The sequence below is a fragment of the Hemitrygon akajei genome, chromosome 23 (genome assembly GCF_048418815.1).
Source record: "Hemitrygon akajei chromosome 23, sHemAka1.3, whole genome shotgun sequence".
Lineage (NCBI taxonomy): Eukaryota > Metazoa > Chordata > Chondrichthyes > Myliobatiformes > Dasyatidae > Hemitrygon > Hemitrygon akajei.
In genome coordinates this window covers 30,442,841-30,468,062 of record NC_133146.1, presented here as the reverse complement: position 1 = coordinate 30,468,062, position 25,222 = coordinate 30,442,841, and the positions used below count along the sequence as shown (strand labels likewise).

General features: G+C 39.4%; 1 protein-coding gene across 2 annotated transcripts in view; it reads right to left on the bottom strand.

The window, feature by feature from the left end:
- Positions 1 to 25,222, bottom strand: part of pcdh15b (protocadherin-related 15b) — a 1,734,278-nt gene that overhangs the window by 1,095,536 nt on the left and 613,520 nt on the right. For both annotated transcript variants that reach the window (XM_073027317.1, XM_073027316.1), the window contains exon 4: positions 22,194 to 22,243. The gene's annotated coding sequence lies outside the window, so the exon portion shown is untranslated. The remainder of the gene's footprint in view (positions 1 to 22,193; positions 22,244 to 25,222) is intronic.

Here is a 25,222-nt window from a genome sequence, read left to right as displayed (position 1 = left end):
TTCCTTCAGTTCATCCTTTACCCTAGTTCCTTTGACCACTATTACATCTGGGAGATTGTTTGTGTCTTCCCTAGTGAAGACAGATCCAAAGTACCTGTTCAACTCATCTGCCATTTCCTTGTTCCTCATAATAAATTCACCCGTTTCTGTCTTCAATGGCCCAATTTTGGTCTTAAACTATTTTTTTGCTATTCACATACCTAAAGAAGCTTTTACTATCCTCCTTTATATTCTTGGCTAGTTTACCTTCGTACCTCATTTTTTCTTGGCGTATTGCCTTTTTTGTTATCTTCTGTTGCTCTTTAAAAGTTTCCCAGTCCTCCGGTTTCCCGCTCATCTTTGTTATGTTATACTTCTTCTCTTTTATTTTTATACTGCCCTTTACTTCCCTCATCAGCCACGGCTGCCCCTTACTCCCCTTAGGATCTTTCTTCCTCTTTGGAATGAACCGATCCTGCACCTTCTGCATTATTCCTAGAAATACCTGCCATTCTTGTTCCACTGCCTTCCCTGCTAGGGTATTGTTCCATTGAACTTTGGCCAGCTCCTCCCTCATAGCTCCACAGTTCCCTTTGTTCAACTGTAATACTGACATATCTGATTTTCCCTTCTCCTTCTCAAATTGTAGGTTAAAACATATCATATTATGGTCACTACCTCCTAATGGTTCCTTTACCTCGAGGTCCCTGATCAAATCCAGTTCATTGCACAACACTAAATCTAGAATTGCCTTCTCCCTGGTAGGTTCCAGAACAAGCTGTTGTAAGAATCCATCTCGGAGGCACTCCACAAACTCTCTTTCTTGGGGTCCAGTACCATTCTGATTCTCCCAGTCTACCTGCATGTTGAAATCCCCCATGACAACTGTATCATCACCTTTGCGACATGCCAATTTTAACTCTTCATTCAACTTACACCCTACATCCAGACTGCTGTTTGAGGGCCTGTAGATAACTCCCATTAGGGTCTTTCTACTCTTAGAATTTCTCAGTTCTATGTTGAATGTCGAATACAATTTTGAATTTTGAATCCAATGTTGAATACAATTTACTATTTCATTCTGAATCCCAAGCAATTGAACCTTCTGTACCATTGTCTCAGGTGTAACTTTGTCAAAGGCCCTGCTGAAGTGTTTGCAGACAAGGCCCACTGCCTTTGGTTCATCAACTTTCTTGATAACATCCTCAAAAAACTCTATAAGATTGCTTAGACATGACCTATTGTTGGATTCGGATGTTTCAATCCAAGGTTCTTTTAGAAGTCAGGAAAGAGGCACAAAACTTGTTGCTTCACAATCACTTTATTAAAAGTTGATAGAACCAAGTTGAACAGACAATAATAGAGATCCATGAAGCAAAGACAGAAAGAAAGAACTAATATGGCACCTAGCATAGAACAGCTATTTTTATACCTACAGATATGGAAAATTTCATGAAAATGTATAGATAAGAGTTCAACAAATACAAAATCATTCTTCAAATAATGCAGCCTAATGAAACTTCTAGAACTTTCCAGAATTATACATTGTACTGAGACTAGAAGCATATTAAACTTGCATATGCATATTATACCCACTAGGGAGCAAGGTAAACAGTTACTTGTATATAAGTAATTATATAAAATACAAGCAGATAATTGATTGCTAAACTGTAAAGAAAATATCAATTAAAAAGTTTAATCTGTCGCCAGATCTTCCTAATAATTTATCCACTAGTGACATCAGGTCACCATCCTGAAATTTCCTGTCTTATGCTTACAGGCTTTCTTGAACAGTGGAACACTATTAGCCATCATCCAGTCCCCCAGCACCTCTCTCCTAGCTAAGGACATTTTAAATACCTTTGTCAGGGCCCAGGCAATTTTTGCAATAGTCTCCCACAATATAGCTGACACAACATTCGTAAGTTGAACATCATAGCCCCTTATCTTTTAATCAAAACCAAACATTCTAAAAGCAGAACACACTGCTAAAATGAAATACCTACAGCATAGCAGTAACACTCTCGACCAGGACATTATACCTACATCAACAGAATCCTGCAGCAGTAATTAATATTCATCCTTTGGTCATGCATTCAGGAGAAGCAAACTAGAGGTCCATGAGCCAGCCCTTACTGGAGGTGGAGAGGGTCAGTAACATTAAATTTCTTGGTGTTGTTATTCAGATTACTGTCCTCGGCCCAGCATGTAAGTGCAGTTACAAAGAAGGCACAGCAGTGCCTCTACTTGCATACGATTTTGTTGAGATGCAGCATGACATCTAAAACTCTGACAGACTTCTATAGGTGTGTGAGGGAGTAAATTAGGTATGTGAGGGAGGTGTACGAGGCTGCGTCACAGCCTGGTATGGAAACACCAAAGCCCTTGAGCAGAAAATCCTACAAAAAGTAGTGGATATGGCTCAAACCATCACGGGTAAAGCCCTTCCCACCACTGGGCATACCTACATGAAACACTGTCATGGGAAAGTATCATCCATCATCAGTGACCCCCACCAAGTAGGACATGTTCTCTTCCTGCTGCTGCCATCAGGAAGGTGGCACAAGAGCCTCCAGAACCACACTACCATGCTCAGGAACAGTTATTAGCCCTCAACCATTAGGTTTTTGAACCAAAGGACATAATTTCAGTCAATTCCACTTGCCCCATCATTGAAATGTTCCCACAACCTACATATTCACTTTCAAGGACTCTTCAAATCATATTCTCTATATTTATTGTTTATTCATTTATTATTAGTATTCCTTTCAGTCTGTTGTCTTTTGCACACCGGTTGAATGTCCAAGTAGGCGTAGTCTGTCTTTGATTCTATTATGGTTAATATTTGATTACAGATTTATTGAGTATTATCAATAAATTTATTGAGTATTTATTAAGAAAATAAATCTCAGGGTTGTACTCAGTGAAATATATGTACTTTGATAATAAAGTTACTTTGAACTTTGGAGCTGAAGGGTCTTTCACTGTTCATTGAAGCTTGACACTCAACTCTGCTAACATTTTTCACAGCTATATCACTCAAGACCACTCTGGACTCCATCCAGAAGCACCCACAATTAATCACAATTAAGAAGGAAGGACACCAATTAAAAAAGCTAACACACAACCTCAAAATATTTAAGGAACCATTAACACTGTCTGAATTATTTTTATTTTAAACCTTTCATGGTGTAGTAAATAAACTACAGTTGCCGAAACCAATAAATAAATTGGCATCTCTTGAAATGTTCTCTGTGGACCAACAGAGGGGTCTTTATTGGGCTATAGCGACAGCATTCACAGTCACCGACAGTGCTAACAAATGCTCGCTACTACAGAAGGTCTTTGAGGTGGTAAATCTTAATAACATCTCCTGATGAGATGGAGCCCTCTCACACATATTCTTCGCTAAAGACAAGGAACCGATCTGTTCTGTTTACAGTACAAACACCCCTTTGACTGCAACTGTGCATCTATGTCAGCTGTATTTGTAAAACTGCTCTATTTTGCTGCGCCACCATTTTTAAAATAGTAGCAGAATCAAAACTTCCACACTGAAAGCTCATTCATTCTATTCAATTCTCTCATTTAACTACGGTAATACTGTGGAATACTTACTAAATTCATTAAGTCTTGTCCTTTGTGGGAAAAGTTTGAAAATCAGCAGATGCTCATCAATAACCAAAGTGAATCTTCTCTATAGTCCTATACATTTTCATCCTTGCTTTTAAACCAGCAAAAATACTCAAAATATTATTTTCACACACCAGTTCACACCTGTTTTAAAGTACCAGATATCCAAGTTCAATCCTGACCTCAGGAGCTGTCTGTGTGGAGTTTGCATGTTCTCCTTTTGAGCACATTAGGTTTTTGCAGGCACACGAGTTGCCTCCTGCATCCCAAAGATGTGCAGGATGGAGTTTGGACAATTTGTAAACTCCACACAGACAGCACCCGAAGTCAAGATTTAACTTGAGTCTCTGGCACTGCAAATTACCGTTTTTTTCAGGATGGCACCAAGCTGTAGTCTCTGTTGAGATTGTGACTCAGGCTTGTAGGGATGGTTTGGGGGGGAAGAGAGGGGGGTTTAAGATTAGATTAGGACTTAGGGACAGTGATGTGGGAAATAGAGGTCAGACAAGGGTTTATGGACAGAGATGTGGCAGAGTTAAAAGTGAGGCAACTGCTCCAGGTTCAAAGTCCAACGACATGGACACATGATTAAGGATAACTGCAGTCCAGGACTCTCCTCTGCATTCCAAGTCCATCGATGTAGATGGGCTGTGAAGAACATCTATGCTCAAAGACCAGCAAGCAGGAGACAATGCTAGCAAGAGGCACATGGGCCAGTCAATGTGCTACAGCGCACACCCAGCAATCGAGGTCCCATTATTGGCTAGTCCAAGGGTCAATAACAAAGGTCGGAGCCTAAAGGTCAATCAGTAGGCTGGAAGTTGGAACCTGGTGGCTAAATCCTGGAGCCTGGAATGTTGTCTTCGAGTTGGAGGACTCTGTTTGTGTGTGGATGGGTGGAAGGGTAAACAGAGCTTATTTTGTTGTTGTTATGTCCTCTTTTGTTGTGTTCTGTGTTGTCCTGGCAAGCATTGGCACCACAATATGTGGCAACACTTGCATTCTGCCCCCACCACACTCCTAGGTTATGTTGTTTGTTAATTCAAATGACATATTTCACCGTTTGTTTTGATAATAAATAAATTTGAATCTGATGAGGGGTAAAATTTGGGGAGATGCTACCCTGTTGATGAAAATGAGGAGCTTTATGTAAGCTTAAAATTTTATTCATGGAAACTTACAAGATGACGATAAAAACTCTTCAAGCCTCTGCCATTCTTTGCACACTGGGAGGTGCATTATACCAAATGTGAAACTACCAGAGTAATTTGATGAATGTACAACTTCATGTTACATGTGTTAATTGCTCACCATATTCAAAATCTTTGGATAAGGCAAGCTTATGTGACAAAAATAAAAAAGACATATGTAAGATATTCCTGATTTAACTTTACGAAGTAAACTTCATTACATTCTTGTTTTTTTTTTGTAAATGACATTTCTTGACTTACATTTATTTGACTTCAAATGAAGGAAATCTGCGTAGGTATGACCTTTGCTTACTCCTTCACCATTTCCTCAAAGCTTTCAAGGTTATGTCACAAACTTCCTATGCATATTGCAGAATTTAAATGCCGGTAAAGATATGTAACTCGATGGAACCCAAACTGATCTATTAGAAATCAGAAGATATGACATGGAAGCAAATTAGAAGGAGAAGGCAGAGAAGCAAAGATTGCTAAGCAGTCATGAAAGATAATGCAATTTAAGAGAACTAAGATGTAGGTCCTGATATTGCCAGCTAATAAAATCTAGGAAAATCATAGAGCAAACAGTGGCAATAAAAAGTCTGCATAGGAAGTTCTTGTCAATAGCACCCTTCTTCCCCATAACTAATGATTTTTCAAACTTTACTAAAGGAATCTACACAACAAAAAAATTAAAGAAATGAAGTTTGGGTGACAACCTGCTAGTTTAGAAACCAGTCCTTTAAAAATGTGAAGCCTCCCTCCTAGGAAAAAAATTAATAATGCAGATTTTAAACAATATATTTAAAATTATTTTTTATATCTCTACTTAAATCTCATCCTCCCAGTTAGTACATTGCTTCCTACATACTAATTAAAATTTGTATTTCCTTTTCATATATCCTGTTTTAATTTTGACTCATATCTTAACATGTTGTAACTGACCTGATCAGGGTAGTTAAAATATCTAACGACAAACCCACTGAACAACTCTAGATAATTCTTTATGCAAGGTAGATGACTAGAAATTCTCCTGAGCCATGCAATCCACATTCCTAGTTAAAAAAGAATTTTTTTGTAATTCTGCTGATAACCGAATTAGAGTCATACAGCACAGAAACTGACCTTAGGTCTCCATGCTGTCCGAAACATCCATCTTAACTAATCCCTTTTGCCAGCATTTGGCCCAATTCCTTTCAAACCTTCCCTATCCATGTACTTATCCAAGCATCCTTTAGAGTTGTGTGTAAATTAAGTTGCAATATAATGTTTGTCAAAGTACTGGACTACCAATCTTCACAGTTAATTTCTCATTTTGTCGATTGTATTTTAAAAGTACCAGTGTCCTTTTAAATATTGATTTGAAGTTTTCAATTGCACTCTCTGGCTACTGTGGCCAACTTAAGTGGACATGACGAAGGCCCACCTGGTCAATATCTTATTGGACATGAATCACATTGGATGGTCTGTGCAGAAGGGAAGAATGTCTCACAACAAATTAACCTGAAGTGTGAATGAGACCAAAGTACAAAAAACAAAACAGTATTTTGGCAAAACATTTTAACATTAGTTATTTTTCAACTGAATTTGAATATCAGCTGCTACGTACAAGGAAAATTTGAAATATAAATCTAATAGTTTTTCAAATAATGTGATGACAAATAATTTGGAGAAATACTGTAAAGAAGATGCTATTTACTCTGCAGTCATTAATAGGTCTTCTATGGTTTTGATCATAATGAGGTATAGAATATACGGGAAGTGAATTTCCACTCTATTCTTGGGCAGCAGGAATTCAGCTTCCCATTGAAAAGCACAATTGAAGAACTGGTCAATTTCAAAGTTCACTGACATGGGCTGACAGGATGTGGGTCAATTTATGAAAATGACAGGTCCAAAAAGAAGGTTGTTCTTCTAGATTCGGGCACAGAAGGACGGGCTGCGATTGGAAACAGTTGAAGAGAGGAAATCTGATGCAGAAGATATTTAAATTATTCTTGTCAAATTTCAGCTGAGTACAGTTTCTTCCCTGGTTTCAGCAGGATTTTGTTCCTGTGATCTGTTCATAACCCAGATGATTCACAAGTTGAAAATACACAGCAAAATGAGTTCCCAAAAATCAGACAATGTCTACAGTCCGACTGATAATCTACTGGGTGGATGAGAAAACGTTCAACCTCTATTGCCTCCTCTCCAGAACCAAAGTCAAAATCAGGGAGTGACCACTGTCATTGAGTTGTCATACACGGATGATTCTTCCCAACATGCATGTTCAGAAACCTTCAGTTGATTCATCCACTGAAATATATGACAGAACAAGCCTTATACATTATCATCTACAAAACAACCTGCTCCCCTACACAAAACTAATACCCAGCAATAAAGGTCTCTGACATGAACCTAGAAGACATTCACTACTTTATATATTGCAAGGGAAACTTCTCACTGAAGGGAGACATTCATGATAAAATTCACAATTAATTCCACTGCATCATTAGAGCCTCACTCCATTTAGAGAAAGAGTCTTCAGTGTATATTGAGCAGAACTGACCCCTGCTTTTCTGTATATGCTTGAGAAATTTTACCTAATGGAGGCACGTAACAGCACTGGATAGAAATCACCTATACTGTTTCCACCAATCTTCCTAACCAATTGTAGGATAGGCAAATTATCAAAAGTGTCCTCTCTCAAGCCAACATCTCCATGCTTGAAGCCATAATTACATTCAGCCAGTTAGAAGGCCACTTGATTTATATTCCTCACAGCACATTCCTGAAATATGCATTCTGTTAACAGGTGGACAGAGCAAATTCTCCAAGAATGATCTCAATGTGTGAAAAAGCATAACATCTGCACTTCACTGTGGGGATCTTTTTCCTTTGACAGATCCAAAAGGAAAGCAGAAATGAAGCTCCTGGAATGTGGCACTGAGATCCTCAAGTTTCATCAGGTTATGCAAAAATCCACGAAAAGCAACAGAGGAACACCAAGCACCTTCGCAAATTACTCACCCATTCACATTCCCAAGCAGCATCTGCAGCCGATCTCACACTGGTCACAACAGCATCACATACCAGAGCAGAAGCAAGTTATGCTCAACCTCAAGGGACCGCCTATTAATGTTAATAGGAAACAACTGAGGAACAATTTTTGAATATTATGACAGGCTTGTTTAGCTTTTCTTTGACCTTTGAAGGAATTTGCATAGGATTAAACAGCAAATTTTAAAATCAGAAATAATAAATTTGCATACCAGCCAGTCAACAAGGGGTTACTTTAACTGAGCTGAAATATACTTGTGTGGACCCGAGATCAACTAACCAAAGCAAAGAATCAGTATAATTGTATAATATTTATAATATTAAAGCTGGTACTTGTTAATGCATGCCCCTTCCCTATGATGCTTCCAGGTGCCAACTCCGTTGGGTTTTCTGCTACGTGAGGCATTGTCACTAGTGGCTCAGCAAGCAGGTGGCTCCACTTGGTGGAAGACGGGAATCTCCAGTTCCCTACAACTTCACTATATGTGCCAGCTCCAGCATCTTCAGGCACCCAACATACAACCAAACATCCACCCTCACTCTATGCGCTGACAGATTTTAGTTGTTATTAATTAACAGTAGTTTTATTTTTAACTTAATCTGAATGATATAATATTTATGTTTTAGTCAATGGGGAGTTCAGAGTAAGTGTATACCAGGATGAGATTGGCAGATAAAACTTTTATATGACAATAAACACAAATATGATAATGAAATGATTGTGTTGACGGACAAAAATAAAACAGTCCTTTATCACCGCTGGTACCTTGGACTCTCTGCCCAACAATGTTGTCAGAGCTCCTTTTCCACATAATTGAAACACTGTAGGAAAACAAACAACTCACTATCACCATTGCTAATCAATGTCATATCTCAGAAATGAACACTGATTACTGATACTCAGTTCCTCCTTCAAGGTTTGTGGGACCTTCTTATACAGTGTTTAATTATTTCACTGGCAATTTGAGTGGTGAATTGAGAAATAACCTCACAGCAATAAGATTAAGGTTCAGGAATAAATTAATTTATAGCTTGCATAGGAAAAGCATAACTTTTTTTACCACCTGGAAAAAACTGGATACATAACATGGGCAGTTCTGGAAAGTGCAATCAACAAAGTTGCCACGGAATGCATCCCCAATTGGGAGTGCTAATTGAATTATGGAACAGTTCCATGTATTCTACTCTGCTTCCAAAGTTCAATTCCACTGACTTCTATATTGTGCCTATTTATTGACCAAGGAAGAGTTTTTGTATGCCCTTGGCACCATGAAAGTACAGAAACTCATTTAAGCACAGTGGCTTTCTCCTCTGGTAAAATAATCTTGAATCCAAGTGGCACCATTGCATTCCCAGTATTCAACACTGATAAGAAATACAACAAGCATTGACAAAAGAAGCAACTGTCCTTAAACGGCCAATTTGCTGGCATAAATTGATTTAGTAAATCGCTTCTGGAGAAATATCACCATCATCTTAGATTTACAACATCAACGGGCTGATGAAAAAGATTGGGTTTAGCTACTCAATCCTTCACCTATTCTTTCCACAGCTTAGGTGAATTCTATAGTTGCATTTTCCAGGTACAGCCACCCCCTGGTAACTGAACAGAATACTTCCTTGCAAAAGATGCAGCACCTAAAGCACTCTGAAGGGATTTTATAGTGAGACCAATGCAGTTAAAAAAAAAAGTCCAACTTCATAGGTTTAAGACAACACAGATTCAGATTCCGAAACCCAACTTTTAAAACACCTTTATGACATCTCACACAATTACCAGCTCCCACATTGCCCACTAATTTCTCATCCATGATGGACTCAGGCCACTAGATAACAACCATTGCTGTCTGGCCTTGTGTATTGTTACAATGACACCCAAAGCAAGCTTGAGGAATAGAACTTCAACTTCTGTCTGGGCAATCTGTGGCCTTCTGGATTTAATACTGAATTCCCGAATTTTAGGTAACTTCCTTTGTTTCTGTATCAGTCATTGATCTGAGATACTGATTTAGCTAGTTTGTTCCCCAAAACCCCTCTAACCCTGCCACCATTCTTTTTTTTTTGGTTTTCTTTACTCCTGGGAGTGGTGTATACAACGAGCCTGTTTTGCTCAGTATTTTTCAAATCGTACATTCTTGTATCTCTGCTGTTTCATTCATATTTTTGCTTTTATTCACTCAGTGAACATATAGCCTTGTTTATATCTTATGTTTTATCCAATCAGGACAGAGCCCTTCCTCAACCACTATGAAGCTAAACAAGCTTCTTTTGTCTCCCTCCCAGTTCTGATAAAGGGAATTCAACCTGAAATATTTCTCTTGCCACAGCTGCAGTCTCACTTGCTGAGTATTTCTAGCATTTGCTGTTTTTTGTTTTAGATGTACAACATCTCCAGTTACTTTTCTTTAATTTCAAAGCCAATTAAACTCGTGTAGGTGACATGTTTGATGATACCTGAGAAGAAAGGGAATTAAAATAGTTAACACTAATATCTGGTTGCACATGATAAGCTTAGCTTAATTCTGAGGCATCCAGAAGACATAGTACATCATTTAAGACTCCTCACACCCTCTCCATGAACTGTTTGTTCTTCTGCCATCAGGTAAACGTTACAGGAACATCAAAACTAAAACCACAAGGCTACTAAACAGCTTCCTCCCACAGGCAGTCAGACTGCTAAATAGCTGCTCTACCTGACTCTGCTTTGGACACTTTTAACTTGCAGTGGACACTTGTTTTTAACTGAGATGTGGCTGTTGAGTTTTACTATTTATTGTTATGTTTATTATTTAGTGTTGTGTTTGTTATGTTAGGATTGCACTGCTCTTGGGAAACGCTGTCTCATTCTGCCCTGCAGAGCTGAATACGGTTAGAATGACAATAAAGTTTTTGAATCTTTGAATCTTGATACGTATGAAGACAAAAACTGGCATAAAACTGTTAATTGTGTGGGTAACAAAAGGTTTTTTAGAGATTCTAAAGGAGGAGAGCTGGGTGGATTTCAAGATTTCAAGATTGATTTATTATTTAAAAATATATAAATTTATAAACACAACCTTGAGAATTGCTTGTTCACAGGTAGCCACAAAGCATGAAACCTGAAAGAATCCAATTAAAATACAAATTAAAAAATAAAGCCCAACACTTGATGTGCAAGGGAAATTAAAAAAAACAAATCATGCAAACAACTAAAGCGAACAACAGCATTCTGAACCAAAATTGAGTCCTCAGATCCAAACCCTGCAGCACCCTGGAAGAGGCCCAAAACCTCACTTATCAGCTCATCACATTACAACATGGAAATGACCATTGCAGAGAACGATCGAAATTAGCTCTCATCCCGGATCCCAAGACTCTGTCTTCTCAGTCTATCGGGGGGGGGGGGGGGGCATTTAAATTGACCCAACAATGGAACAGCAAAAGGCTCTGCACCCTGGAGAGAGGAGTGAAGATCACAGAGAGCGAACAAAATCGGACCTCGCTTCCAATCTGGGCCGACGTCTGAACAGTGAATTTTACCTCACGCTAGGACCCAGCTTCAGAGGAAAGCTTCTTTGCCCTGACCACATTGCCCAGTAATTCACTCCAATTTCGCTGCCCAGCCCAAAGCCACTTTCAAATTCTTCAAATCAGCTTGGTGCCCAGTACTATACAACCTCACACCCGGCCAGTTGAACAAGCAGCGAAACTTCTCCACCCAGGCCCCGACTTCTGCTTTCAACACCAGAGCAACCAGCCTTGCTCCTGCACCAGCTGTATGAGCATCAGAATTCCAAATGCAATGATTTTGCAACACACCATCTTGGAATATTCTCTGAACTTGCCTCTGCCATTACTCGCCCCCTCACTGTTTGTGGTGTTAATTTAACAAAATTTACCACAGAAAAGGTATTTTTAGTGATGTTTTTAGTTGGATTTCTTATTTTTCTGACTACCAGAAGCTGTTGCACACGTTCAGTAGCACCATCTTAACTGAAAGCTCAATCCCACATTTTGAGAGGTCATTAAGAGAGAATTCCAGTGCCCTGGGCTGTAAGGCAGAAACTGCTCAAGAGTTGAGAGGAGGAGGAACAATTCTATAGTTTACATAAGTATCCAGCTACTAAAAAGTATGACTTCATGGGTACAGTAACCAGTAACCAATGGAAAAAATCCAATAAATAATCTAGTCTTGCTGAAATAGGGTTAATTTCTAATTTCTGTCATGCCTATCTGCAAATTTATCTCTTCAAAGTCAGAAATAGTCACTTGAATGTCATTGTGGAGTTATTTATGCAAAAGCCATAGTAATAGTATTGAAAATTGTAATGTTGAATCAACATTAACAGGACATTAAATGTACGTTGCAGATTTCCCCACAATGTCCAAGACCAGTGCCGTGTCACTGGCCCTGAAAAAAAGAGAAGATTCTAGAGATACTCAGAAGATTTTATAGCATCTGTGGCAAAGAAATTAAGAATTAATATTTCAGGTCAATAACTTTTTTAGAACTGATCTTGATGAAAGTTTGTCAACCTGAATTGTTAACACTCTTTTTGATAAATTAACATGCATTTCAATGAGTTCTAGAAAGGTTGGTTCACATTTAATAACTTGCAAGCTGCTACAAAGTAAAATAGTTATTCATTTATGCTTGTGAAAAATACAAAAGATAAATCAAATTTCCATTCACCCCGAAATTATTTCATTTTCTCCTTGGTATTTTTTGGTGTTATCTTAAGATAGATAAGTGTTAAATTCCACTGATTTCTGAACAGATTGTGTGTACCCTTGAGATCACAACTGTTGAAGCTGAATAAAACAGAATGGATTTTTATTAATTTGCAGAATGTTTACATTGCTAGCAAAGACATAACTTACTGCCCAGCCTTGAACATTATTGAGAAACTGATATCAACCACATTCATAATTGGCACAGTCCTTCTGCTGAAGGCAGTCCACTACAGTACTGGCAAGGAATTCCAAGTTCGTGACCTATAGATTTTTTAAGTCTGACCGAGGAAAGCATGCAGCTAATGCCATTATGCACTTCATAGTCTTGTCCTTGGTGGTAAAGAGCAAGGGTTTGGGAGCTGCTCTCGAGTCCACTAAACAAACAACTGCAGTGCATTTTGCAGATGGGACACCCTGCAGCTGTGGACTGCCGGTGACTGAGGGTGTGAATGCTTTGAGAGTGTGTTGATGGAAGTGTAAATCGAGAAAACTAATTGACAATCAAGCTTTTGAGTATTGCTAGAGATGCATTCATTCAGACAAAGTATGAATATTCTATCATACTCCTGATGTGGATTTTACAGATAGTGTAATGGCTTTAAGGGATTAGAAGATGAGATCATGGCTCTGAGGTACTCCTGTAGCCACAGACTTTAACCTGGTTGTTTGAATTGATGTTAACAGTAACCTCCAGGATGCTCATAGTGAAAGACTCAGTGACAATAACTCCATTGAGTGTCAGAAGTTAGTGATTTTCCTCTTTCTCATCAAATCCTGCAATCATGAAAAAGGCACAGCAACAACACCACTTTGTTGGGAGTTTGAGGACATTCAGTATACCACCAAAGACTTATATAAACTTCTATAGATCCGACTGATAACATCACAGCCTAGTATAGAGGTTCTGATGCACAGGATTGCAAGAGTCTGAAGAGGATTATGGACTTAGCTAGCTCTTTTCTGGGCACAACCCTCTCCACCATGAGGGTATCTTCAAGAAGTAGTGCCTCAAGAATGTGGTAATTCTAAGGACCTTCACCACTCGGGACATCCACTCTTCTTGTTACTACCATCACAGGGGAGGTAGAAGAGTCTGAAGACACAGCGTTTGGGAACTGATACTTCCACCCCACCATTAGATTTCAGAATGGTCCATTCACCCATGAACACTAACACATTATTCCTTTTTTGTACTATCTATTTTTGTAATTTATAATAATTTTACATCTTTGCATTGTACTACTAACATAGAACAACAAATGTTATGTTATCTAGGTCAGTGATAATCTGATTTTCATTCTGACTTAGCATGCATATTACTTCAGTTTTCTGTCCATACCTGAATATTTTCATCACTTTCAGCAACACACACACACACAAACACAAGCGATTCAAAGAACGAATGACAGAAATGTCAGAATCCCAAAGCACAAGCAGAAGCAAAAGCATGAAATCTCCACCTTCCCCCTCCTCCCACCCGTTCCAGTAAAATGACAATTCAGCCTGTGCAGGGGTGGGTTGAGGGAAGGGGTTGTTCGGAGAGTATTGAGAAGCAATGACTGACCCTATCCCCCCACCATGCAAGGAAGATGTTGGGAAGCAGTGATTGGCCCTTTAGATGACTTGCGAGGGTGAGGAAACTGGGAGACAGTAGATCGGAATCAGATGTGTGAGGGTGAGGAAACTGGGAGACAGTAGATCGGATTGTCGGGTGTGGGGATGCTGAATTGGTAAGTTGGGGACTGTGACTTGGACGTAACCAGGAGTTGAACAGTACCCTCTTGATGAGGGATGTCATAAGGCTAAAAATACAGGTTGAATGGTTCTCACACCTGGCACTCCCTAGTTGTCCTGGCAGTGACCAATGATGCTCATTCTCAGGCTAGAGTTCCCCTGCAATGCTCAGAAAAGACTGCAGCATGAGGAGTAACATCACTCACTATAGATTTTATGCTGGCACCAAACAAACACACATGCACAAGAGACTAACTGAATTCCTGGAATAACATGAGCAGTCCAGCAATGGCCGTCATTACAGCCCATTCCAGAAAAAAAATTCAAAACACAGGAAGTGACTTCTGAGGAAAATCATGTTCTCATCTTATCAATATATTTCCATGATTTTCTGAAGTCCGGAAGCTGATTACAGGCAAGCATGCAGCCTCTTTACACCAGCTGAATATCCGCTGGAAAACATTCAGCAACTAATTTGAAAGATGACACGGTTCTTAAGCATACTTCTTCGACTATTGCACCAGTGTCACATCCATGACCTTCACAAAACCTGAGCTTTAACAAAGAAACCATTATAGTTAAGGCTCAGTGCATTTATAAATGACATCAATACAAAGGTCATTTTAGTCCGATTTAATTGAGAAATGTTCAGTCATCATATTGTTTGTTCTATAATTGATTTCCTTTACAATATCTTTAGGTTTTATTAAAAGAATTTTAATCTACAACGATCATTGTATTCTAAATCAATGGACTACAAATATATAATACAGTTCTTTATGTACTATGAGAGTTCAATTTCCTCCCTGAACATGTCATCATGTTTCAATCTTGTCACATTGATCCATGCCATACAAATCGTTTGTCAGGATAGAATCAATCCACATGTTGCAGTAAAGATCTCATTTATTCTTCTCCACAAACTATTTATTAAACCATTGATCTGTTGAAAGAAATAAAACCCCTTCCAAATCTTATTCTTCGTAGTCAGCTCCAATGATTGGTCAAATAAGCATACATCATATTCCAAAAAAGTAATATGTTGAAAATTAATGTGGTTGATAGTGGTACAATCATGTCCCCACTGCTGTCCAAAGGAGTCTGTATATTCTCTCCATGACCCCATGGGTTTTCTCTGGATGCTCCAGTTTCCTCCCATTGTCCAAAGACATATTAGGTAGTTGATTAATAGGTCATACAGTCCCGGGTGACCAGGACTGGGAATTAAACATACAAGGGTATTCGACAATTAGGAGAGACAGGCAAGAAGGAAAAGGAGGTGGGGTGGCTATGTTAATAAAGCAAGAAATCACTGCAATAAAGCGAAATGATATTGGCTCAAAGGATCAGGATAACGAAACAATTTGGGTAGAAATAAGAAATAATAAAGGGAAAAAAGCAGTGGTGGGAGTAGTCTATAAGCCTCCAAACAGCTGTAACTCAGTTGGTCGGAGCATAAGTCAGGAAATAGTTGGGGCTTGTAATAAGGGAATAGCTATAATTATGGGGGATTTTAACTTTCATATTGACTGGACTAAACAAGTCGGACACGGCAGCCTTGAAGAAGAGTTTATTGAGTGTATTCGGGATGGGTTCCTTGAACAATACGTTACTGAGCCGACAAGGGGGCAAGCAGTCTTAGATCTGGTCCTGTGTAATGAGACAGGACTAATAAAAAATGTCCTAGTAAAGGATCCCCTTGGAATGAGTGACCATAACATGGTCGAATTCCATATTCAATTAGAGGATGAGAGGGATGGATCTCAAACAAGCGTACTGAGCTTAAATAAAGGAGACTATGATGGTATGAGAGTGGAATTGCTTAAGATGGATTGGGAAAATAGATTAAAGGGTAGATCGGTACTTGATCAGTGGTGTATATTTAAGGAGTTATTTTACAACTATCAAGAAAAATATATTCCACTGAAGAAAAAAGGGTATAAAAGAAAAAATAGTTATCCGTGGCTAAATAAAGAAATAAAGCAAAGTATACGACTAAAAAGAAAGTTATATAAGGTAGCTAAATCTAGTGGGAAGATTGAAGATCGAGAAGCTTTTAAAGATCAGCAGCAAATAACAAAAAGATTGATTAAGAAGGGGAAGATAGATTATGAAAGTAAATTGGCGAAAAACATAAAAGCAGATAGTAAGAGTTTTTATAGTTACATAAAAGGAAAAAGGGTGGCTAAAGTAAATGTTGGTCCCCTAGAAGGTGAGACCGGGAAATTAATGGTAGGGGACATGGAGATGGCGGAAACGCTGAACAAATATTTTATATCAGTTTTTACAGTAGAGGACACTCAAAATATCCCAACACTGGATAACAGGGGGCTCTAGGGGGAGAGAAGCTAACTACGATTCAAATCACCAAGGAAATGGTATTTGATAAATTAATGGGACTGAAGGTGGATAAATCCCCTGGACCGGATGGCTTGCATCCTAGGGTCTTAAGGGAAGTGGCGGTCGGGATTGTGGATGCATTAGTGATAATTTTTCAAAACTCGCTGGACTCGGCAATGGTCCCGGCAGATTGGAAAAATGCTAATGTAACTCCTTTATTTAAAAAGGGCAATAGACAGAAGGCTGGGAATTATAGGCCAGTTAGCCTAACATCTGTGGTTGGCAAAATGTTGGAATCGATAATTAAGGAAACAGTAACAGGGCATTTGGATAAACATAGCTTAATAGGACAAAGTCAGCATGGCTTTACAAAAGCGAAGTCATGTTTGACAAATTTGTTGGAGTTCTTTGAGGACATAACATATAGGGTAGATAAAGGGGAACCAGCGGATGTGGTGTATTTGGACTTCCAAAAGGCATTTGACAAGGTGCCACACCAAAGATTATTACTTAAAGTAAAAAATCATGGGATTGGGGATAATATTCTGGCATGGGTGGAGGATTGGCTTTCTAACAGAAAACAGAGAGTTGGGATAAATGGTTTATTCTCAGACTGGCAGTTGGTGACTAGTGGTGTTCCGCAGGGGTCGGTGTTGGGACCCCAACTCTTTACAATCTATATTAATGATTTGGAGAAAGGGACTAAGTGCAACGTATCGAAGTTTGCTGATGACACAAAGATGGGAGGGAGTGTAATGAGTGCAGAGGACATTGAAACCCTGCAGGGGGACATAGATAGGCTGAGTGATTGGGCAGACATTTGGCAGATGAAATATAATACTGACAAGTGTGAGGTCTTGCACTTTGGCAGGAAAAATAATAGAGCAAGTTATTATCTAAATGGAGAGAAACTGGAAAGTGCTTCTGTGCAAAGGGATCTGGGGGTCCTGGTGCAGGAAACACAAAAAGTTAGTATGCAAGTGCAGCAGGTGGTCAAGAAGACCAATGGAATGCTGGCTTTTATTGCTAGGGGGATGGAGTATAAGAACAGGGAGGTCTTACTGCAGTTGTACCGGGTATTGGTGAGACCACACCTGGAGTACTGCGTGCAGTTCTGGTGCCCATATTTAAGAAAGGACATACTGGCTCTCGAGGCAGTGCAGAGAAGGTTCACTAGGTTAATTCCGGGGATGGGTGGGTTGATGTATGATGAGAGGTTGAGTAGATTGGGACTCTACTCATTGGAGTTCTGAAGAATGAGAGGCGATCTTATTGAAACATATAAGATTGTGAAGGGGCTTGATCGGGTGGATGCGGGGAGAATGTTCCCAATGATGGGTGAAACTAGGACTAGGGGGCATAATCTTAAAATAAGGGGATGCCGTTCCAGGACTGAGATGCGGAGAAATTTCTTCACTCAGAGGGTAGTGGGGCTGTGGAATTTACTGCCCCAGAGAGCTGTGGAAGCTACTACACTCAATAAATTCAAAATGGAGATAGACATTTTCCTGGATAAAAATGGCATTAGGGGATACGGTGAGCGAGCAGGTAAGTGGACATGAGGCTAGGTTTAGATCAGCCATGTGATCTCCTAGACCAGTTTTCGATAGCCTGGATGGGTCAGAGAGGAATTTTCCAGATTTTTTCTCCTCAATTGGCAACTCGGTTTTTTTTCCCCGGGTGATCACATGGATTTGGGCGGGATGAATAATAAAATAAAATGGGCGGCATGGTGCCCTGTTGGTTGGCACTGTTGCCTTGTGGGATTCGGTGAAAACTGGAGTTAAGATTGGATCAGCCATGATCTTGTTGAATGGAGGAGCAGGCTTGAGGGGCCGATTGGCTTACTCCTGCTCCTATCTCTTATGTTCTTATGTTCTTATGTCATTGTAAATTGTCCTGTGATTGTCCTGTGGTTAAATAGGTGGGTTGCTGGGCAATGCGGGTCGATGGGCCAGAAGGGCCTGCTGCTTGTTGTATCACTAAATAAAATAAATAAACAAATAAAGAAATGTAATGTCCTGGTTCATAGTTTCACTATTATGTCGTCAGCATTTCATTTTCGCAGTTTGGTAACAGCAGCTTATTTTCAGCTTGTTTGAGTTACTGCTGATGATAAGAGATGAAGAGAAATGTGTGCCATCCAATTAGGATGGTTGAATAAGGGGAGGTTTCTCTGGTGAGGGACACTGAGGTTGGGCTTGTGGCTTTGTTCGAGAGGAGATGAAGAGAGAAGACGCTGGGGAGAAGAGGTCGTAGGATTCGACCTGGAGCGGGACTGTGATTCGACGAAGCCAAGGGTGAAATTGATTGAGGATCGGTGAATATGGAGAAACTGTGAGCTCCAACTTGTGCACGTTAGACTGTTTCATCAAAGCGGGCTCTTTTCTTTTTTTTCTGCTCTTTTCTTTAATAACCCTATAGTCAAATTAGGTATTATAAAAATAATCTTTTAATCACATGCGGTGTATTGTCTATTATTTTGGGGCACTGGCGCTTCAATCTTATGAGCTTGGTGGGGCTGGAAGTTGTCTTCCCTGGACTTACGCAGTCAAGGAAACCAGGAAATTATAAATTATTGCGGTGCACTCGTTAATTTCCCTTTATATTTCGTGAACAACAGATTAACGACAAAGAAAAAGAGTAAGCTAACATTTTCGAACATCTAACTGCTAGGTTGATTCACTAGGTAAAGTATTGCAACCGGTGGACATTGAGTTCATATTGAATATTGTGATTGCAAATCAGATACTTAGAAAGGTTATTGCTTTGTTGATACTGTGAGAAAGTGCAAGACAGGAACAAGAGTAAGAAAGATGTAATCCTATTTGGACTGAAGCTAACCAAACAGCTTCACAAAATAAGCAAAACTGAACAGTTTTCCTTTTTTCAGTGTTCAAATTCTTTTGTTAATTGCTGGACTGCAGAGTTGGATATGTTGGAAAACATCAATTTCTGTTTTGAAATGACTGTAGGTCTTGCGCATGGCACTTAACAACATAATGCTTTACTTACAACAACATAATGCATAATTTTAACGTGTTTAAAATTATGAAATACCTGGTGAAGGTGCAGCGGAAATGTATGTGTGAAAGGATTAAAGAAAAAAATCATTTAAAAAATGAAGAGGGATTTTAAACTCACTCTCTGAAGAAAGAAGCAGAAACTCACATTACATTTCAAAAGTATCTTCAGAAGCACTTAAAGTACCACAATACAAAAGGCTTCAGATCTAGAATGGGATTAGTTCAAATGAAATAATATATAGAATACAGCATAGTACATGCCCTTCAGCTCATAATGTGCCAACCTTTTAACCTACTCCTCAATGGATCTAATCCTTTCCTCCTACACAGCCCAACACCTTCTATTTTTCTTTCATCCATACACCTATCTAAGAGCTTCTTAAATGTCCCTAATACAGTATATTTGCTTCCATCACCATACTTGGCTGTGTATTCCAGGCATTTATTAATCTCTGTGTAAAAAAACATCTCTGACATCTCCCCTAAACTTTCTTCCACTCACTTTAAAAGGATGTCCTCTGGTATTCGCCACTTCCACCCTGGAAATAATGTGCTGGCTGTCCACTCTGTCTATATGTCTCTAATAATCTTATACATCTCCAGTAATTTGTCTCTCATCCTCCTTTGCTCCAAAGAGAAAGGTTCTAGCTCACTCAATTGTTCCTCATAAGACATTTTCTCTAATCCAGGCAGCAGACTGCTAAATCCCCTCCATACCATCTCTAATGCTTCCACATTCTTCCTGTGAGGTGACCGGAACTCAACACAATATTCCAAGTCTTGTCTAACCAGGGTTTTATAGAGCTGCAACATTACCCCACAGCTCTTGAACTCAGTGCCCTAACAGACAGACAGACATACTTTATTGATCCTGAGGGAAATTGGGTTTTGTTACAGCTGCACCAACCAAGTATAGTGTAGAAATATAGCAATATAAAACCATAAATAATTAAATAATAATAAGTTAATCATGCCAAGTGGAAATAAGTTAATCATGCCAACGCACCATACATTTTCTTAACCATCCTAACAACTTGCACAGCAACTTAGAGGGATATATGGACTTTGACTCCAAGATCCCTCTGCTCCTGCAGATTGCTAAGAATTCTGCTATTAATTACCGTAGATTTTGCACTACAGAGCGCACCTGATTAAAAGCCGCTGGCTCTAATTTTAGAAAGAAAATCAATTTTGTACTTGTACAGGCCGCACCGGATTTTAGGCCGCACCGGATTTTCGGCCGCAGGTGTCCCACGTTGTAATATGAGATATTTACACAGAAAGATATTACACGTGAGGATTTTTTAACTTTTAATTAAATCCATATGGTAACATAAACAAATACATATTGCAAATGCTTTTTTTCGAACCGTGCCTGTAACGTGGCTACTTTTAAATATACATACGTATCGGTAACACAAATTACGTTGCGTATACTTTTTTACTGAACAACATTCCAATATCTCCTAACGACTGGTAAAAAATATATATACTGCAGCCTACCAGGAAAAGTTATTGATCGCCTTTAACTTAAAAGCAGCGTTCGCTCAGATCTAATGCCGCTCGCCCCCCACCTTCCCGTTTATCGCAAACCGGTATTTCCCACAAGACGCGGCGAAACCGGGTGTGACGTCATAGCATCCCAGGATGTAGTACAGAAAACAAATATAGTTAAAACACTTCTAACTTAGAAATTACTAACAAATGAATTACTAAGCGAAAATATTATAAACTAAATAACTGCCATAAAGGCAGCACAATGCTTTTCTTCGAGTGTTTTCCATGTTGATGAGGGTGAGTACAAATGACTGATTTACAATAATTTAATTGTGAAAGTGCGCTTGATTTATCGTACAATTTCATTGGACCTCTGTGAACTACTCATCAATTTTATTGGTCTACTGTTACGAGGCAAAATGTTTTTGGCGGCATGAAAAAAATTCATGCATTAGCCGCACCGTAGTAAAGGCCGCAGTGTTCAAAGCTGTTCAAAATGTGGGAAAAAAGTAGCGGCTTATAATCCGACATCTACGGTATGTATTCTGGCTTCAAGTTCAACCTTACAAGGGATATCACTTCATACTTTTCTGTCTAGCTCTGCATGCTGTCCATGTCCTGATGTAACTTATGACAATTTACTACACTATCCATAACACCACCAAACTTCATGCATTCTGAAATAATTTTTTTTTCAGTTGACATGGTCACAATGGGCCAAAAGGCCATCTGCTGTGGTATACCAAATCCATCATTCAATGACTATTCAATATCATACCTATGAACGATGGAACTAAAATTCCATTTCTCTCACTTGAAACACTTAGAGAAAAATACCAAATGTAATATGATGAATCTATTAAATACATACTTTTTTGCAATATGAGCTCAGTAAAATGGAAGATCTGTTCTGCATTAAATATTTTATTGTAACAAAAATGTTATTGCTACACAATACTTATTGTGTTACACCTAGTAATTCATTATCTGCCAATACAGTCTTTCTGAATATAATATATGAATTTCATACTGAATAGCTTACCTTGATTGTATTTTTGTCATGCAGTGTTCACATGACTGCATCATTCAAAGCTGCAAAACAATAGATTAGGATTCAATGTAATATTTCCAGCATTCATTTTACCAACATTTTATTAAATTGCAATGATTTTGTTTTCCATTATTGTACACAGTATAATCCCTGTGCTGAAATAACTTCATAATAAGCATGAAAAAACTTTGGCTTCTGAACAATGCTTCTGAGAACCTATGCATAGGACCTCATAACATTAAGTACATAAAGATGAAGGTACATATTATAATTGGTGATTTTTATCTAGCTCAGAAACTCAATATTTTTCAAGGTATATGTCATATGATGTAAGTACATTAATCAATATACATTCAATATTTTGCTGTACTTGCATTAAATCATATTCATAACTGTGAATTTTGTGACCTTGAACTCAAAGGAAAGAACAATGCTCAAGGTCAATGGAAGTTGAGATTCAGCACAACGATGATTTCAGATCAGACTATTTTGTATATATGCTCATGAATTCGATTGAAATATTCAATTGATGGCAAGATAAATAGATTGGATAGATAAATGCAATCAGACAAATGTTGTGGAGAAAGACGATATGCTTGAAATGCATGTTCAGTGCAGCTGAAGTTTATGTACTGTGTAGCAAGCATAAACCAAACTACTGGACCAGAGTGGGGCAGCAACTCCGCCCTAGTGCAATGAACAAGCCAGATGACTTAAACAGAATTTTACAAACTGCTAGTCTATATTAAAAGGTGAGCACAATTTTTCTAACTTAAATGTATTTGCAAGCTTAAACATATGTTTCTGGGTCGCAGAGTGATGGAGTCAGAGTTGTGCTGCGTGGAAATGGACTCTTCAGCCCAATTCACCCATGCCAAACAAAATACTTAACAAGTCCTACTTACCTGCATTTGGCCCAGATCCTTCTAAATCCTTCCTATCCGTGAATCCAACTAATGTCGGATAATACCCACCTCTACTACTCCCTCTGGCAGCACATTCCACTCTCCCATCACATGCTGTGTGGAAAAATGTGTTCTCTTACCTTCAATCTAAGTTCCTAGTTCCAGATTTTGCTACCCTGGGGAAAAAGGACTATGACCATCCACTTTAGCTGTGCCTCTCACTATTTCATAAACTTCTATAAGACACTCCTCAGCCTCCTTCGCTTGCAAAAAGACACCCCCCTATCCATTTTCTCTTTGGGACGCAACACTACCAGTCCCAGCGATATTCTTCTGATTTTATTTGCAGCCTGGCAGGGGCGTTAGGTGGTGAGTGTCCACAGCATTTGTGAGCAGTCGCTTGTTTCGCTGCAGTAAGCAAGGTTTGAAAAAGATCTTGAGACCTATTAGGACTTTCTATGGGCCTCAATCATAACGATCTCTTCAGCACTCACCAAAGGCTAATAAAAAGAAACTAGATATAAGCAGAGCAGTGTTAAGAGTGGTCTGGCTTTGGTTCATGAGACTTGGGCAAAAACAGACAAAGACAGAGGCTCTAAGTTTCTAGTTTATTTTCTTTTTTTGCCTATCATTACATAGCTAGTGCAGTGAGAATGGCTCTAGAGCATATATGTCAAACTCAAGGCCCGCGGGCCAAATCCGGCCCGCGGTGGAATTATCTTTGGCCCGCGAGATAATATCTAATTACTATTAAAGCTGGCCCCAGTAATCGAAGCGCCTATGGCGTATGATATGGCTAATGCTGAGTTTATTCAGGTACCAGGTTTTCAGGGTTTTTAGTGTTTATTCGGCAGTCTTGCTCGGCAGTCTTCTTCATAAGAAACGGAATTTGTAAAGTGAAACACTTTGTAGTTATCGCAGAGACTGAGACACATGAGAGCAGGCTGAAAAAACGGAGGCAACGAAAGCTGCGTTCGCACACGTCCAACTGATCCGGCCCGCATGAAGCTGCATTTTGCTCAATCCGGCCCGTGACCTAAAATGAGTTTGACACCCCTGCCTAGAGCAAGTGGTATTTTATTTGTATGAGATTTGGGAACTCTGGGAGAGATCCAGTCTCCTTAATGACTGTATCTGCATGAGGTACATTGAGACACAGCTCCTTAGAGACCGTGTTAAGGTACTGAAGCTGCAGCTCAATGGCTTTCAGCTAGTATGGGAGAATGAGGAGTTGATAGGTAGGCGCTACAGGGAGTTAGTCACCCCAGAGTTGCTGGAGGGAAGTACCTAGATAACTTTCAGAAGTAAAGGGAATAGGCAGCCAGTGCAGAGCACCTCTGTGGCCATTTCCATCAATAATAAGTATCCCATTTTGGAAGCTGTTGTGGTGGTGGGAGAGAGAACCTACCAGGAGAAGCCACAGTGATCAGATCTCTGGCAACGAGTCCAGCTCTGTGGCTCAGGGAAGGGATGGCAGAAGAGATGTGCAGCTGTGATATGGGATTCCATATTTAGAGCAGAAAATAGGAGACTCCATGGATGTCAGAGACACCTGGATGGTATGTTGCTTCCCAGGTGCCACGGTCAGGGATGACTCAGAACAGGACTATAGCATTCTAAAGGGGGAAGGTGAGCAGGCGGAAGCTGTGATACATATTGGTACCAACGGCACAACTAAGAAAAAGTCCTGAAGAGAGAATATAGGGAGTTAAATAAAAGAGCTGAAAAGCAGGACCTTCAGGATGGATTACTGAAAGCATCATGCCAGTCAGGGTAAGAATAAGAAGATTTGGCAGAAAAATGCTTGACAGAGGAATTGGTGTGGGGGCATGGTTTCAGATTTTTGGATTACTGGGATCTCTTCCAGAGATGGTGTACCCCATAAAAAAAGGGATGGGTTACATCTGAACCCTTGGGGGACCAATATCTTTGCAGGCAGATTTGCAAGAGCTGCTGGGGAGGGTTTAAACTAATTTGGCGGGGGGTGGGAATTTGAATGATAGGGCTGAGGACGGGGTAGTTGGTATACAAGTGGAGGTAGTGTGTAGCAAGTCCATGAGGAAGGTCAGGGAGATGATAAGGCAAAATTACAGTAAGTGTAGGATGAGTTGAAGT